The sequence below is a fragment of the Pelecanus crispus genome, chromosome 12 (genome assembly GCF_030463565.1).
Source record: "Pelecanus crispus isolate bPelCri1 chromosome 12, bPelCri1.pri, whole genome shotgun sequence".
Classification (NCBI taxonomy): Eukaryota; Metazoa; Chordata; class Aves; order Pelecaniformes; family Pelecanidae; genus Pelecanus; species Pelecanus crispus.
The window spans coordinates 3,242,070-3,260,150 of NC_134654.1; the positions used below are offsets into that span (position 1 = coordinate 3,242,070).

General features: G+C 38.6%; 1 protein-coding gene across 1 annotated transcript in view; it reads left to right on the forward strand.

Annotated features, from left to right (window-relative positions):
• Nucleotides 1–18,081, forward strand: part of BCAS3 (BCAS3 microtubule associated cell migration factor) — a 373,523-nt gene that overhangs the window by 89,330 nt on the left and 266,112 nt on the right. The gene's annotated exons all lie outside the window — the stretch shown is intronic.

An 18,081-nucleotide genomic window follows, 5' to 3' on the forward strand; every position in this document is an offset into this window, starting at 1 on the left:
ATTAACCGTTTCTAAAATGTAGCAAATGCCACGAAGATCTTGAGGATGAAGTCACGTTTCAAAGAATAAAACGAAATGTCTGTCACTTATGTTTTCATTTTTACTGACCAGTTGGTCTTATTCTGACATCCCATCTGGTATGTCAGAACTCTTTAATAGTGGTGTGCAGTTCACAGCATTTTCACTGTGAGTTTTTGACATAAAAAACTGTATTCTCATTTGGCTGAATTTTCTTCTGATACTTAAGAGACTTTTTTGTGGAACCCTGTGCATTTAACTGAGAATCAACTATGCCAATTCCAGAACAGTAATATTTTTGCTTCGTACTCTGGTAGAAAGATAATACCTAGAGTTGAGCAATGCTAATTAAGTGAAATAAATACAGCTGCTTACATTAGAATGCTTTATAGATACTAATGCAATGCCTCCTTAAGATAATTTTTATGATTGTCTAAATTTCAGGGAAACGGAATGTTTATGCAAAAGCAAATTAACTTGTTATTTTTTAAACTGAAGGATATATTTGCATATTATTGGATTACTTGTATTCGAGTTCTTTTGGTTTGCGCAGGTACTAAAATTACAATCCTTTGTATATGATCTAGCAGACTGTTACCTTAGATCTAATGGCGCAATAAGATACTACTTATTCTAATTGGTGTAATATTTGACTGATTGCAAATTATGTATGTCATGAGATATTTGCAGGAGGGACGATTCACAGCAAGGTATTGAAGCGTAGCACATGTTCTGGGTACAGAGCAATATCAAACCCGTTGAAAACTATCACCTCAGCTGCCTACAGTATGAAAGCAGCACTTAACACGGGATTCTGTATTCTTTATTTAACATCAAGGCAGAATTTTGTTTGAAGCCAGTGTTGCAAGTAACAGCATCTTAATCCATTATATAGTGGTACATTGCCAGTCCAGCTGATCTCATTACAAAGCTGAACAAGAGGTGGCTTTTGATACTGCCTTCGTCTGTTGGCTGGTTGTAGCGAAAAACAAAAACCGCTTTTACTCGTAATTTCAAGCAGTGTCTGCGATGCTGCGCTAGAACATAGCAACTGCAAACTTTTGCTACGAAGGCAAACGGGGAACACTGATCTGTTTCCATGAACTATTTCATTCTCTATGGCTGATCAAATAGCTTAATTTCATCATGTGTCATCCCAAGGGCCCATGAGCTCCACAGGTATTCGGGGCTGTAAAAACTTACAGGACTGTGTTTGAAAAAAATCTAAAACAAAGCCACCACTGACGCTGGAAACTACCGAAGGTCAATGGATATGGGAGATGGGTATATATGATTTTTGCGTAGGAAACCGGTAGAACAGTGTCACAGCCACTTTAAGCTGTATTTTAAAGGTATCAGTTGCCAGTAAGACATATTTTGGGGGTTTCTGCTGTTTATATTTTCATACTGAACAAGGAGCTTTCTAGGGAGAAGTTAATTGTGATAAAATAACAGCACAGAATTTATGGGTATCGTTGTGAGAATAGCTCCTGGTAATATATTGCTTCGCTGTAGGATTATCAGAAAACAATCCAATGGGAAGGAAAGAGACTCACTAATGTCAGTAAATGGCAGTCGTATATTTTCCCTAATCTTTCTTTTTGAAACCAAGAAGCCCTTTACTGCACTTACACTGTCCAAGATATGTTACGTTGTTCTGGGCCTGACTGAAAGGCTGTTGCAAACTATGGCAGGACTCTTGCTGATGGGTATCTTTTTTTTTGGTGTGTGGTATTTTTTTTTTTTTTTTTTGCTGTGCTTTTGAGGCTGGGGGTTGTTTTTTCCTCCCAGCAAGGTAAATAATCTACGTGGAGATCCGAGCTGGGTTAGTTGGCAAGGAGAGCTTGCTACACGCAGCCTTCTACAGCGGCTGCGTCACAAGGCAAAATCGTGACAGAACAAGCAGGGGTGTCTCTGCGTAGCATTTCATTGTGCTGCGTAGGCATTTCTATAGTGACTTTTGCTGGCGTTAGATCTACCTTTTGGTTAAATTCAAGGCAAATCTGTTGAGTTTTTTTCTTTTCCCATTTCGAGGTATTTGAAGGAGGAAGAAACTTGGCATACAGTTTGCTTTTTTGGTATTAGATCTATGCCTACTCTGAAAATCTGGTTGAATAATAAAATAACAAACTTGAAATATGATTTCTGAGTATACTTAGAAGGCACCATAGTTTTTTGGTTTTTTTTTTAATGCTGCCTAGCATGTCCCTGTTTACCTCTTCCAGACCCTTATGTTAATAAAAGCTTGCTTCTGAGTCAGTTGATTTTAGGGAGACTGTAAAAGTCTCAGTCTAAGACATATAGCAAATCATGTTTAGCATTAGAAAAGAAAAAAAAAAAACATAAAGGAGAAAAACTGCAGTTCCTGGTAGTTTAGTTTTTTTCTGTGTTTTTTCCTGTCTACATCAAATTTTAGTTTTCAAAAAAAGTCGTGATGGTTTACTATGGGGAGTGGGTTGCTGGTTTGGTTTTTTTGGGGGGGGGGTGAGGTGAGGGGGGTGAAGGGGAGGGGAGTGTTTGTATTACAGCTGAAAATTTGTGGCCAGGCATTTCATCCACAAAACCCCTTAGTCCTATGGAATTTCTAAAAGCTGGCTCCCTGCATATATTGTTATTGCCTCTGTGTTTAACATTTTTCATTTTAATAGGTAAGATACGTAGTAGTTCAATAAAAGTGAAAAAGAACTGGTACTCCTTTGCCATTTGTTGCCGATTGAATCTTTGGGAAACAGAGATGAAATGCTAGCTTGGTCCTTATTCTGGTGGTAAAAATAAAAGTTATGATGTGAGTCTCCTTAATCCGTTCTGTTTGCCAGTTGTGCTGTCAGCTTTGGTGACAGTGTTTCTTCTGACCGGTGGACACACTTCCTATATAATGTTCTTGTTCTGGTTTTGGAAGTGTGCTTAATAAATCTGATTCCAAGTTTCAAGTTCAGGTGACTTGGCACTGTTACTCCTTTTCTTTTTTATTTGCTAGAATATGATTATTTCATGTGTCCTTTTCTTCCATAGGAAACCGACACAGTTTTTCTATACGCTTTATTATATGTCAAAATCATGATTCAGTTATGACTATATGACTATATGACTTATGTGAAGATAAGGTGCCTCGTCTGAAGCGCTCGTGTTTTGATTTTAGACATGCATCCAAGATTGAATAAATTAAATAAATGTTGTAGTAATAATTTAGCATTGCCAAGTGCCGTGGAAGAGATGCCGTATATTAACAGGAAAGAGAGATCTGATTTTGCAGTGTATTTGCTTAATAAGTAATGCATACACATGGTATTTATTTCTTTTTTACCACAACCCCTTCCCATGGAGTGCCGCTTGCACCGCAGTATGTGGCAAGGGTACTGGCATGTAAGAGGAAGGAGCTGCGGGGCCCCGGTGCAGGTGATGACCAGAAATGGGCTCCTGCCAGCAGAATAATTCATGCAGCTTGGAAATGGCCAACAAAGTGGATGAATTTTGCAGGGAGCTGCAGCTGACAGACCGTCGACTGGGCGCTGCAGATACGCAGAGTCTTTTGAATGGCAATCACCGAATGTCTTCTGATTGTAGCGCTGGTTTGTAGTTGGTTGGGGGAAAGATAATATTCCTTGGGCCTCATCGAGAAGGATCTATGGCTCAAAAGAAAGTCCCATCTCTTAGGCAGACAGAAACCATTGCGAGGGAAGTGAGCTGCGTTCTGAGAATCTTTGGTTCGTATTTGAACACCCATCTGACCGTCTGCGGAAAGCAGCTGCTGCAGGCAGTTAAAAGCACCGTGTCCCCTCTTTCATTTCTGAACAAAGGAAAGCGCCTTCTGACTTTTAGGAAGACTTTAAGCCTTTTATTAAAACTTTTCAAGATGAGAATAAATAATACAAGGAAGTGAAGTAATATTAATAGACTGGGGACTTATTAATGTACCTCTGGCATGTATATTGATGTAGTGGAAGCAAGAGGCTTATACTTACAAAGAGACTCTAAGAACAGTTACTTTAATTCGCTTATTAAATGAAAATCACATTAAGCTTTTGTGTGGATGCTTTTACTTAGTGTTAACATTGGCTTGATTTATTTTAGCTTGAGTATTCAGTTTTGGATGAGTCGAAGGCCAGCTTACCGTGGACAGAGTGTCCACACAAAAATGTAGTGCTGTTTACTAATTCACATTAGGTGACTGAGATGAATTTTTCAGATATTTTGAGATTTTTTCAGAATTTTTCTCCTGCATCTGTGGAGATATGCTCCCAGACCGATGCATCGTATTTTTCCTGGTTGTATTTTTTTTTTGAAGAAAATCTTGATACCTTTAGATTGGGTCCAGGATCAAGGCCTGTCTTCGTAGGATTACAGTCGATACACCTTGGCCACACAAAACTAATCTGGGATGTTGTTAGCTGAACTGAGTTGCAGATAATGTCACCTGCATGATTTCCTTTTTTTGATGAACATGAGTACTCTGTTACTGTGGTTTACAGGACAACAGAGCCTTCCACCATTTCTGGGAATGGTGATTTGGCCTTTCCCATGCTATAAAAGTAAGATATTTAGAAATGTCTGTTATGTACAACCAGTAGCAATTTTCTGTTATATAATGTAAAAGAGCAGTACTGACACTAAGGTCTGTATTTATTACGATTGAATTTTTACCGTAATTAAAATGTAGCCAGGATAAAACATGTTGGTAAATATTTTCTTGGTTATTAAGATGTTTTTCTCTCAATGCAACATTAGGCAAGAATTTGTCATTAGGAGGCTTTAAACTTTTAGATGTGTATAATATTTTATATATATATTCATACGCATTTATATATTTTTAATAGATTTTTATATAATAAAAACGCCAGCTACAAGCTGTTTGCAGAATGTCATAGTCATCATAGTGTTGCAGAAGAATCCTGTCTGCTACGCAACGTAAATCTATGAGAGCTTATTACGTAAACTCTGGATGAAGGTGCCCTGGACTAAATTTTGGAAGTTCACAAAAGGAAGGAATACACCATAGGGGGGGTTACTTAAATTAAGATGTTTACAGAAAAGCCTCCAAGCTTTTAACGTGTTGATGATAGTCTGCCAGGAATCGTAAGAGTACGCAGGGTCTGAAATGGGGAGAGGAAATGGGGAGAGGGAAGGGCAAGGATTAAATGTTACCAATTAGAATCAGTTGCTCAGTGGTAAACTGGATTAGTCTAAACTAGAGAGTGTCTAGACTGGAGACTGAAGGAACCATACAAACATCCTCGTTTTTCATTATGTTGTATTAGACACTGTGATTTAGAAAGGAGGAAAAAACCTCACCAATTCTGATGTCAGCCGTAGTCCATTAAAACTAATTCACTTTGTTCCCTCTTCCATCGTAGACACAGAGATGATTGCTAGTCACTGTTGTTAAAGTCAATAAATACGCTGGGCTACATAGGCCTCTGGCATGGTCTGTTATGGAAATTTCTGTACATGGCTTCATTCAAATGTTTCGGTTTATTGCTGTTCCTTTTAATATTGGTCCAAAGCATTCACTGTTTTACTTTCATGTAAGGTCTTGGGACTCGAGCAAAGTTCTGGATGCAAATATCCTGAACTGAGATGGTGCTGAGAAGCAAGACTTCAGTGTCATTTGGGAGGCATTAGGTCTGCTGCTTCTTTTTGGGTTTGGGTTTGTTTTTTTTTTTTTTTTTTGGTAAGACATTTCAATATAAAGCTCTAACGGTATACATTATGTGGAAGTTGAATTTCCACATGTTTAAAAGAAATGGTTATTGATTTTTATTTAAAAAAAAAAAAAATTCAAATATGCCCCCCACACGTAAAGGAAACAAAGTGTTTCATTTTGGAGGGCTGTGAGGTGGCATTTCTTATCTTTCCACATACCAAACCTGACAACCGAGAAGGGGAGGATCATTACCTATACAAAAAACACACCAATGTGCTATATTTTTTTGCAAAATAAAATCATCTGTATTTTCCTGTATACCCAAGGAATATATTCCAAAGTCAACTGGAAATGGAAATTCAGGTTTTCATGCTGTCCTGATTTTTAATCATCTGATTCTTTATTTGTATCTACAATTTTAAAAGTATCTGGCCTCTTTTTCCCTTTTTTAAAGGAATGTCTTTCAAGTACGTTCAGGTTCCTGATTCTCTACCTAATTAGTATTTGTAACGCTAAGCATTCTGGGAAAGTATTTTCATTGGTTGTTATAAAGACATATTAAAAAAATAGTACTTTGGGGTTTATATATGAGTAAGTTTTGGGAAGTCCACAGAATAGCATAAGCTTTGTGCTTCACTCCTCTGCATCTCGTTCTTTTGTGTGATTTTGTAATGCACGGTTTCTAAAACATTAATCGTCTGGGCAGTGGATATATTTAAATGGGCTCCGGACTGACACGCACACAAACATGCGTTACACGCACGCAAAAAAAATTCGGTTCCTCTTGTGTGTGAGGAAGATTATGGAAAAATTATACAAATGCTATCCATTGGTAGTACGTGTTCTAATGAGAAACCACCGGCAAATAGTTAGCCATTGTTTGCAGACTGCATCTCAAAGGAAAAGTTAAAAATACTGTAAAATTTACATGACGGAATAACACTGCAAAATGAACTCAAAAGAAAATACTGCTTGGTTGACTGGCTGGCATGCAAGCTGTGGTGTATGGCTTCTATTCATAGAAGTGAAATTAAAGGATGCAGTTAAACACAGTTGTGAAACGTCCAGTCCAACAGCTGCATTTAGTTTGTTTTTCAATTTCTCATTGCCTTTCTTGTTTATTAGCTGTGACTCTGAGGTCAGAATTAAAACAAATATTTTAATGGCAGCATTTATGATGTTGGCAGGGAGCGCTACGGCTTCGCCCTGCGAGTTGGACAGGGCTCGATATGGGTGGTGCGAGGTAGTGCCTTCAGACTTGGAGTGCAGTCACGATTGGTGCGACTTCGCGAAGTACAGCGTCCGTAAATCACAGCCGATAAGCGTCCCGGAATCTGCTGTAGCTCTTCGAGCAAACTGGACATGCTTAAAGATCTTAGTTCTAGGAGGCCGGGAGGGAGGAGCCTTTTATAGCTTTTTACCATGTTAAAACCGAGCAGAATTCCTCTCTTCATTTTGACAGATCTAAGGTATAAAGGCCTTTATGAACTGTGATAATTAAAACCAACTTGCGTGTAAATTATACGCATCTATTCGTACTACAGAAATTGTTAGACGTGCTTTTAAGAGTAATTTTAGAGTCTGTGGGGCAGTAGTTTTATTTTAGTAAATTGTCTTTACTTCACCACATTTAAAAGCAAATTATGGACGTTTTATTTGTGCTAAAGCTGAATATTAGTTGCTGAGTACGTTGTTGTCCACGCTTGTGCGAGTTCTGTACAGCCATAGATAATACAATAAAAATAGAATCCATAAGGAAGGAAATAAGATCAGTGTTTCAGAAATCAGTTCCAGACAGATAGGTTTTTACCTTATATTTACAATTTCTATTAGCCACATTTCATGATAAACTGTAAGATTCCCCTCCGCCCTCTAGGAAAACAGAAAATTTTATAGACACACCAAGCTTAATTAAATAGTGAAGCTAAAAGTCTCATTTTTTTAACCTTTTATTGAAATGCGGCATGTATGTATTTTTAATATATAGACATTTCTTACTAGTATTTCAAAGAAGGTAAAAAGTAAATTATTTGGGTTTTGAAAGTTACATAGATCAAAGCTTTAATACAGATTACACAGTGATAGAAGTTACAGAATTTCTTTTCACCTAATACTAAGACTTGAAATGATGCTGGGCTGTTAAATGTGACAGGAAACAGTTGGTTCAGCCTTTGAATCTAGACCAGCTGCTCCTCTTGCTGTAGCAAATGTTATCAACAGGCCTGGAAACAACCAAACCCGCTGGTTTTTAATTCTGTCTGTACCTGCGTTAATTTTTTTTTAAGGCAAAAATGCCTCACCTACCGTAGTATCTTTTGCCTACAAAACGTGGCTCACACGGGACAGAATTTTTGAGACTATTAGCTGAAAAAGGAACTTATTTCTCCATATTTGGAGTCAGTGTTGTAGCTGACACATGGATTCTGTTTATTTGGTATGGTTTAGGGTCATAAAATTGGGATTTTCTAGGATTTATAGAAATATGAAGCACAAAGATGAATATTCTTTTTTAGGTTCACTTGAGTTATTGATTGGACTGGATTTGACACAACAAATAAACGTGCGTTTTACCCGAAGGCTGCCTTTTCCTAGAGACAGTGAAAGAGAGAAGGAAGTTGAATTGTGTATCAAGGGGTAACTAATAAATCACAGTTTTTCCTTCCCGTGTTTGAGATCTTGATTCCAATAAAACCAGTGAAGATACTGATACAATCAAGTTTTTAAATGGAAATAATGTATTTTGTGATTGTAGAACTTCTGTCCGTCTGCCTAAGAAAGTGCTTTCTAGTTAAGGAGATTTTTGTCACTGATACCTAGATGTTCTCCAACGCTGAAGTTTTTAGCTAACAAACGTGTGACCAAACTTAGCTGGTTTCTTTTCATATTTAGGAGAATATTTTATAATCAACTGTAGGTATTGCAATTCAAAACAGTATTTACTGTATGTCAAAATTATCGATCGTTGCACAGGTTAATCGTGTTTTTTGGCAAGCTTTTTGTATGATATATGGATGATAGCTGTGGTTTATAGGTTAAATTTTAGATGGTTGGTGACAGTTTTAATGAACGCTTTAAAGTCATATTCATTTTATTGTCTCTAACATAATTTCATTCTGTGCAATTCGCTAGTTAATGGATAGTCTGTTCATTTATCTACTGCATGGGTCAATAAGTTTCTTACTCCTCTCCCTCAGAGGGGAGGAAGGGCCAGATCCTCTCTCGCTTGCGAAGGAAAGGTATGTTTTATATCATTTGCTCTCCCTGACGTTCGCGTTGTGGGATCGCAGTTGTAGCAGCAGTCCCACAAATGAAGGGTGCTGCAGGAATGCATGCTGGCGGCGTGTGCTGTGTGTGCTGTATGTGCGTGTGCTGCCTTCCCTCCCAGCCAGCACGAGCGTTTGGGGGCTTTTGGGGTTTTGTTTTGTCTTTTTGGTTTTGTTTGTTTGTTTGTTTTTTTTAAACAATACCAGCTTCATAAGGCAGAAGGGAAGTTGCAGCCTACTTGTATTTTACACTGGGCTACACCTTGGCATATGCTGCAGAAGGAGAATTTCATATGAAAATTAGGTAGAAAATGCCATTTGTTGCCTGTTGCAGTTAACGTGTGCATTTTAGTGGCATAAATTGTCTCAGTCAGGATTGTGGTGGAGTCAGTGGCGGTAAGGCAAGAAGAGAATGTGCCGTATAAAACAGAAATCTCCACGCTTTCTGGCTGCTGGATTGGTGCAGCAGTTCTGGAAGTGGGTGTTAGGGTGAATAACCTCGGTGTCTGAAGTAAAATCCCCCACCTCCAGTTGAACTCTGGTAGCATTTTTCCAGGCAGTGTTCCTGCCAGGTTGCTGAGATACTCGCTTCTCAGCCCTTATAAAAATTTGAGACAGTTAATTTTTGTTCTTTAAGCTGGCACCATTCCTTACGAACATTTAGAGGGATGCCAGCTATCCACTGCGGTGAGCGATCACGCGGCTCTATTGCCTTTGATTTTTATGTATTCTTCTGTGCCGCTGAATTGGGATAGTCTTACACAAGGAAAGAACAACTCCTGGCTTATCCTGAGAAACAGAACCAGGCTATGCTTTGCTGAAGATAAACTGTATAAATCAGACCTTCACAGGGCAAACATACTTATCTGCCGGTTTTAACCTTTACACAGAAGGGTGCTTTGCAAGCTTCGTTCTGATTACTGTAATGGTCTTTGGTCAGAAGGTCTTGAGGATGCATATGTGTGAAGAAGTGAAATGTGAAAACATATATATATATATATGTCATTTTCACAATTTATAGGTAAAGTAAGGCATAGAGAAATTAGCTCTAAGTTTCAGATAATGTCCACTAATTCTGAGAGTCTCGATATTCAAATATCAAACTTGATTTGGGAGGATGCTAGGACAGCTATTACTGTTCTGTCCATCTTCCCTGTGGACTGCAGTGCTGCTCTTCTTCTGTAGTTCTACTTGCTATAGAAGCCTCAAGTTGTGCAGACTCATGTAGTGAATAATTTTGGAAGTTAGGCTGAGCTGCTGAGACAGGCAGAATGGGAAATTGTACTTGGGTCTTAATTCCTCTTTGAGCTGTGGTGGTTGGTGAAGCCTGAGCTGGTCAGAGCCCCCCGTTCCCCATGGGGGGCTTCCAGCCTCTCTCCTTTCCAAAGGAGGCAGGCCAGGCGCTACGGGCGCTGCGGTTGTTGTAGCAGGCTGCCGTTCAGATGCAGGTGCCATCTCCTGTCTCTCCTGTATGGTGCATTCGGCACAGCCTTTGACGTGAAAGCCTTCAAAAAGTCAGAGCTGCATGGTAACTGTAATAGTACAAGCCCGGAACTTATTACGCGACTGCAGGGATCTCCCAGTTTCGGATTTTTACTTCTGCTGTTGATCTGGGACTAGCCAATCTGGACTAGGACTACGGCGTTAGACACTGCTGATGAGCAGCAGAGCCTTCGTTTCTTTGCTTTTATTCCTTGTTACTGGGAGCATACCTATAAGTGTACCTATTTCTTCTATTTGTTTTGGGAATCTGGTTAAGAGTCTTGCGCATCTATTTGAAGTTTGCTTAATTCGTAACCATTCGTTACTGTAACTGTAAGGTTTGTGCCTTGTTTCTCAGTTAGGCTGGGGAGGGAAGGCTTCGTTGCCAAGAACTGTATCTACAAAAAATCCAGTAGGTGGCTGTGGGTAGCCAGGAAAGATGAGAATTATCCTGTATTTGGACTTTTTTAGAGGTTGTGCTTCAGCTGCCAATTTGTTAAGGCAAGTAATTAAACTTACAGCCTCTGAAAAGGACATTTTGTTACAAAAGCTTAGTGGTGGTCTTCTCTTGGGACAGCGTTTTTCAATAAAAGCTTTTCACTACACGTCTTAAATGTATCCATAGAAGTGTTTGCCAGCTACAGGATTCTGTCATGGCTTCTTACCATTTTAGGGGGAGCAAAAGATGCAATATTTTTCAGTACAAGCCCTTAAAAACAAGCTGGAAATCCTATAACTAAGTAAAACATTGCTGCAGCTAAGTACACCTTCGATTTGGCAGTAGCACCAACTTTTAAATTGGTGGGATGGGGGAGGTACATTCTCATATACGTAAGTAATATGTGTTACATACATATGTCGAGTAGAAAAGTGTGAATTCATGCAGCTACCTCGCAAGTTCAGAATGGGATGCGTTCTTGGACCGAGATAGCTTCTACGTAAGACAGGAAAGGTACGGGATGTAAGACTTGATCCTCACGGAGTTAAGGGCAAGGTGGTAAGAAAGATGCCAAAGAAATAGGTTTAGAGAGGAAGAAAGGAGTTCTCAGTGACCAAGAAGTGGGAGACTTTTCAAGCTGTGGTAGTTGACTGAATGAATAGTGGCATAATTCCAGCAGTGCAAGGGAGAGGGGATAGAAGAGAAGTTTGCAAGCAGTATTGAAAACAAAGAGCAGAAATCAAAGCTACGGGTACGATTTCAAACCCACTTATTAGAAGAGGACAGGTTAAAAAGAAGGGTGTGTTGAAAATGAACTGTGAGAACTTCAAACTTGTAACATTAGGGACTGAAAGCTAATTTTAGGAAAACTGAAGGATTGAGCAGCTGTTACTCACTCAAGGTCACACAGTGCCAGAGAAGAATATTACACAGGATCCCTGATTCTTAATCCGCTGCTGAAACCAGCAAATGACACGTCAAATTCACTTCATTTTTGTACTTTGATTTTTGTTGTTGTTGTTTAATTATGGTAACTTTAATGTCAAAGAGAGAAACTTCTCAAGTAAGATACTCAATTAATAAATAGCTAAAAAGTGATGCTGTTTTATAAATATCTAGGGTTTTTTTTCTTTTAAATGTGGTAAATAAATGATCTGCTTTCCAGAAGTGTTACTCCTGCCAGCTTAGCAGCTGAGAGCTGTGAAGTGCAACACATCTAAAATTTTAAATAATTACGCTTCCTTGGCTACAAAAGAGCTTTTCCATCCATTAATAACAAGAAAATTAATGTTGGACCAGCAGTAAAACAGATTAAACTGTGTACCCCTTTGGATGCCTGACTGCACCTTTAACGGACCTGAAATTCCTCTGATTATTTAAATGTTCTATATTGAAATGTGATGGTGGCCTTGAGTTAATAGTTAAAGAGGTTTAAATTGGAATGTCTCTGCAGAAGTTTCTCCCATTGATCAGAGCAAGTGGGCAGAAAAATACCTTATTTGATTGTTAGGAAGCAGCGATAGCGCCTCACAGATTAACAGGTTTTTTGGTTTGTTTTTTTTTTTTTCTGATTTTCCTACCTAAGGTGTACAGTCAGCCTTTTATTAAACTCGTAGATTAGTTAAGGTTTGGAGATATCTTTTATAGTGGCAAGTGCTGTGTAAGTTAGTTTATTGCAGCACTGATAGGGCTGCAGCCAGCACCTCGTCTGTGCTTGGACTTTTACAGTGGCTGCAACTTTCTTCTCGAGTTTGCAAGATTAATCTCGTTCTGGAACATCACCCTCCTGGATGTGGCATCTAGTGTAAAATAAGCTGTAATTATTTAATGACAGAGTAATTATTTGCTTTTTCTCTGTTTATTTTGACTTTTGTTTTTCAACTTGAATTGTCTTCTTTGAGGACAAAAGTATTAAAAATAACATAATGGCATCATATTCGATGAACTGCAATTACAAAGATTGCGTCTCTATGCCATACATGCTGGGCCAGAAGGTGAGAAATAACTCATGATCTGTAGCTTGCTAGCATTGCTTTATGGTTTGTTTGTGAAGGAAAAGTGTCAGCAGTGGAATTTTTTGGCATCAAAAGTGTAAATCTAGTCTGGTTTAACACGAAGCGTGCTTTGAATGACAGCAAAAAAATGGTCTCCTCCTCACGATTAGCCAGGTTGACATCAATGAGAATGCCCGCTTCCTGAAATAATTTCAGTACTCTTCTCTAGTACTTTTTAACTCCATTTGTGTACATTCTTTTTTTCTTCTTAAATGCCTTCCCACAGGAAACTAATTTTTGTTTTATAGAAATGCTCGCCTAATTCTAGAGTATTTCCTACCTGAAGGTGGAAGACTTTAGGATATACTGAAAATTTAGGAAATTCTTGATCATTTAAATTCTCTGTTAAATAATTACTACATTTCTGATAGATATGATTTAAATGAAAGTATTGTTTAAAAAACAGTCTTAAATAAATAAAATCACTCTTTGTTTGCTGTGGATTTAACCCTGGAAGCACACTGAACAGGATCCTGAATCTGAGGAGAAATGCATATGAAATCCTGTAATCAGTGCTATACAGCATCATGGCATTTGGGTAGAAGAAAGGTATTTAAAAGAGGGCCAGCAGCGTGATTTGCAGTGCATTAATTCCCCTATTTTTAAATTTCAGAAATCTAGGATTGTCAATAGCTTAAATCCATTGCTACCTAACCTTTTAAAAAGCTTCCAGATTCATATTTTTCCTCATCTAAGCGTTTAACCTCTTATCTCCAAAGAAATTTATCCCCAAATGAGGATGAAGTAGCAGTGAGTGGGTGGAGGTTCCTAGCAGGTTTGAAGAGAGCCCCTTTCCTCTTTTGAAGATCTGCTGTTTGAGGAGCGGGAAGAAGATAGGAGACGTTTGTCGCTATCAAGTTGATGTCTTTGTGCAAATAGGATCTTGTACTGCTGGAGAAGTGTGATTAAATCATTGTGCTTCATTGCCTACCTTTTGCTGCAGACGGAAGTCACGTACAAAGAATTGATTTCCATTTATTGATTTATTGATTGATTTATTTATTTCCATTTATTGATTACCATTTTTGAGCTTTTTTCAGTACTACCAAAAGGTCTTGCTTTGATACGAGGCCTCGAGGAGGATGGTCTTAGGCCTCCTGTCTTTTTCAGTATGTCCTGTTTCCGTAATTTTTCTAACAGTTTCAGTAATTTTTCTAGTTTCCTATTCCTCACTTGTAAGAGAAAGGAAATATTAGGGTCTTAGTTTCCTTAAGCATTAAAAGTGTACGCTTGTCCTCATCTAATATCATCCGTGGCTAATTTCTATGCTACTGCAGAAAACTTCACAGTTTATTGAAGGATGGTTCTTCAGTCACCTTTTTATGATCATCTTTTTATAGACCTTTTAGTCACCTTATTATAGAAATTGTACATTTTGTTAGAATTTGTCAAATTTGCAGGTAAATAAGGTTACTTTTAATATAAAGCCGAATATATTGAAGAAGCGTGTGGGCACACTTGTAAACGTTGATTTGTTTGGGTATCGCTGTTGCTGAACATACCCTGTTTCCATACATGATAGATTTAGAATGAATTCTAAAATGCATTAAAATTAGTATCAAACCAGTCATTTAGCACAGCCGGCAACATTAACGAGTTGTTAACTTCCTTTGGGATTAAAGACGCACAGCTGTATAAAACGGGTAAAATTATTTCCCATATTGAAGTTAGTGGCAAAAGCTCTGTCGCCTTCAGGGAGGTCAGGATTTTACCCTCTCTCTGTAACATTTGCTTTCTTGTTATTCCAATGAAAAGAGGAAAACATGATAATATGTTGCAGCAGTAAAAATGTTTACTGCAATCTCTGCAACTAACAAACGCCAAAACGCTAACGTAACCGTAGTGGCTATGGTTTTGTATCCCTTTTGGAGGAATTACAAGCAGGGTTAAAAGAAAAGGGACTCTGTTCCCTTTGATCTTCTGCCCTCATTTACTCAGCTGCCCTCAGTGTGCGTCCCTTAGTTTTGGGAGGCAGAATCCCATCCCGATAAAGTTTTTGTATTTATTGGGCCATCGGCTGTAGCCAGCTAGTGTTTGAAACTGGTGCCTGGTTCTTTAGTATATAAAGCATACCGCTGAGCCATCTGTTGAACAGGGGAAATGTCTGACAGTTTCCATACGTCCACCCCAAGCTCCAAATATTCAGTTTAAATATATCATTGTCCTAAGTGTGTTACAGTGTGTAGAGATCTCCAGTCATAGGTAATTATTTATTCACAAAATCATTTATTATTTTTCTTCTCTTTCTTTTGACTTGGGGGGGTGTAAATATTTATTTTTAAATATTTTGGATGTCTTTATATACTCGTGTTTATTTTTTGGTGAATTTTGTTGTTAAAATCAGATTTTCCTTACTTGGTTAAGTTTTTTGTGAGACCAGATTTTGCAACTGTGGTGTATATGTTACACTTGGAAGTATACATGGGCTTACTAGCACTAATATTTGGCTATATTTTGACTAGCATCAGCCTCAGAGAGGAGTTAAGGGAGTATAAATAAAGCTACTGTTCATAGGTCAGGTCATACATTTCATAAGACCACGGACCATATAAACTTTGTCACATCTTAACAAGATACGTACGCGACTGCTTTTGCAAGAGAGCTGCAGTGGAACAGAAATCTATACCATTAGCATGCAGAGGCTAGAAACGCCGAGCAAAATGCGTATGGGCTGAATAAGGAGCGACTGTTAAGTCGGCAACGGTTCCACCGAGCTCTCTGATCCTGTAATTTGAAAACCTACAAAGCGTAATATTAACATTGCATGGTATCTATGCTCATATTTAAAAAACGAAATCTGAGAAGTTGTCCATATTTTTTTTTATCACCATTCGAGTAAATAGTGTATTTGTGCAGTGGCTGTTCGGGTCTCTATATGGCTATGCATGCATGGAAATGTAAGCGTTGCATTCTTAAATGAAGTATATCCGTGAATATGTGTTTCCTTCACGCAGATGTATGCCTGCTTTCCTAACATTTGTGCCCTTGGTGTTTTTAAAACAAATCCAACACAGCTTGAACGTGTTGAGTTCTTCAGTGTGTAATTACAGAATGACATTGTTTTGGAAGGCGGAAAAAGCCTTCTGTTAGCCTGAAAGATGGCATTATTTGAAGCGAAGTTACTCATGAAACTTCAACCCAAGGTGAAATTGTGTGTACCTCGTTTGTATGCATATAATAAACAAATACGCAGTTAGATAGGTGTTATAAATAGGATGTGGTGGAGATGCTTAGGCTCCTCAGGTTTCCTAGGTTTTATAACAAGTACCCAACCGAGATTTGCTGCTCTCTAATTTTGCCGTTTGGGCTAACCAGCTGACGCCTAGTTGAAAAGAGTTATGTTCCTACAAGGCCACAGAAGCCTTAGTATTCGGTCTCCGTCTCCTTCGGATCGTGGAGAACTCTGTGTACCATCAGCAACTTCAATCCCACCCTTTAGGCCAACCCTCATCTATCAAACCCGGGCTGAGAGCGAGCGAGAGGAAGCTCCCAGATAAACATACAGCAGCGCCTAAACTCCTAATCACTCTGGGCTTCCGCTTCCAGGCCCTATAATTAGAAGTCCTTCTTTTCCTTGTATTCCCAGTTGACGCAAATGCTTTTTGTGGCTTGGCACCTCATTTAGGGCGTGGGCTTAGTTTATGGCCAGGCCAGAGTCTGGTTTAGTCTTCTGATACTGCATAAATAGCTCTTAACCCACAGTCTACATCTGTACTAGTTTTTCCTTTTATGCATATATTCTCTGGTTTTTTTTTGTTTTTTTTTTAATGTTTCTATCCTGAAAGTGGCTTATTGTTTCCCAAACAGAATGCGTGAAAAGTAGGAAGCTGTACATGAGGGCAGATGTATCTGTCAGGTAAAACAAAGCTGCGGTAACTTTTTTTTTTTTTTTCCATCTAGGATAGCTGTTCCTTTTAAACTGGGTTTTAATCATCTCTGTGGATTTGAAAAACCACACAGTAAAACAGTCATTAATTTAACCTAGCTGCACCCCTCATATTATGGATAAGCAAAATCAAAATTTTTGCAGTGAGATACATGCTAAGTCAAATCTGCTTTACACATAAATTTCCACTGGGTTCTGTGTATGCAAGACTTTCAATTGATTTCAGATGTTATCTGTTAAACAAGGATTAATGCCAGTTTGAAAAATAAGCAGGAAATCCTTGAGAATTATTCACTTTTCATCTATGATTATTCATACATAAAGTACATCATAAGAGAAAACATTTTGGACTGAACTTATGACAGCTTTAACCCATATTTCCGTCTAAACAACTTTTTGGGAAAACTGTCGCAAGGTCTTTTAGAAAGCTGAGTTGAAGCTTCCTGCGCTTGAAAGTGAAAGTGAGGTAAGGACCACGATCCAAGTTCATGTTTCTCTGCTGGGATTAGGTATTTCTGCTGGGGTGGTGCAGCGGCCTTTTGTTGCAGGGAGATGGAGAGAGAAGCGAAATGGCTGAGCTGGAGTAATTGAAAACTGTGATTCTTCAGTGTGAAGTAATGAGAGCTGGAAAATACCACACCAAAACCCAAGTCAAATGTTCTAAAACACCAGTGATTTATTGTTTGAATAACAGTAGTAAGAAAGATATTTCAAAATGCTGTTTTATAAATACACATTCTTTCACATCTGTGGTATTGTGCTTGGGACCTCTGTGTTGATACAAGCTCTGCAAGTATATATTTGTATTTCAAATGCAAATGTGAGTATGAAAGGTCCTCCTTTAACTTACTGAAAAATAGTCGCTAATGTAAGCGAAGGGCCTGTTTTCCTTCGGCTTTCATCTAATAAAATGCATTTACTCTAGTGACAGACAGCAGGATTTTAGATTAGGCATGCAAAATTGCCAAATCAGATACCACCCATCTTTCTATTTTTAAGCCAATTCCTTTCCACCCACAAATGTATTGTCTTTCACCTCTGTACTCCTTCAAGTTAGCAAAAAAAAAAACCAAAACCACCCTTCAAGTTAGCAAAAAACCCCCTCCAAACCCAAAAACCACAAAACCCCAAAAACCCGAAGGCAACGCACGTTAATAGGGAACCAAGAACTGCGCACATCATATGGAAGTGATCAGACCTGCGGATAGGCGAGCACGTTTCACGGCTTCATTTGTTCAGTTATGGCGCATGTCATCGAAAGAACGAACAGGTAACGCCGTGTGCTTTATGGCTTCGTG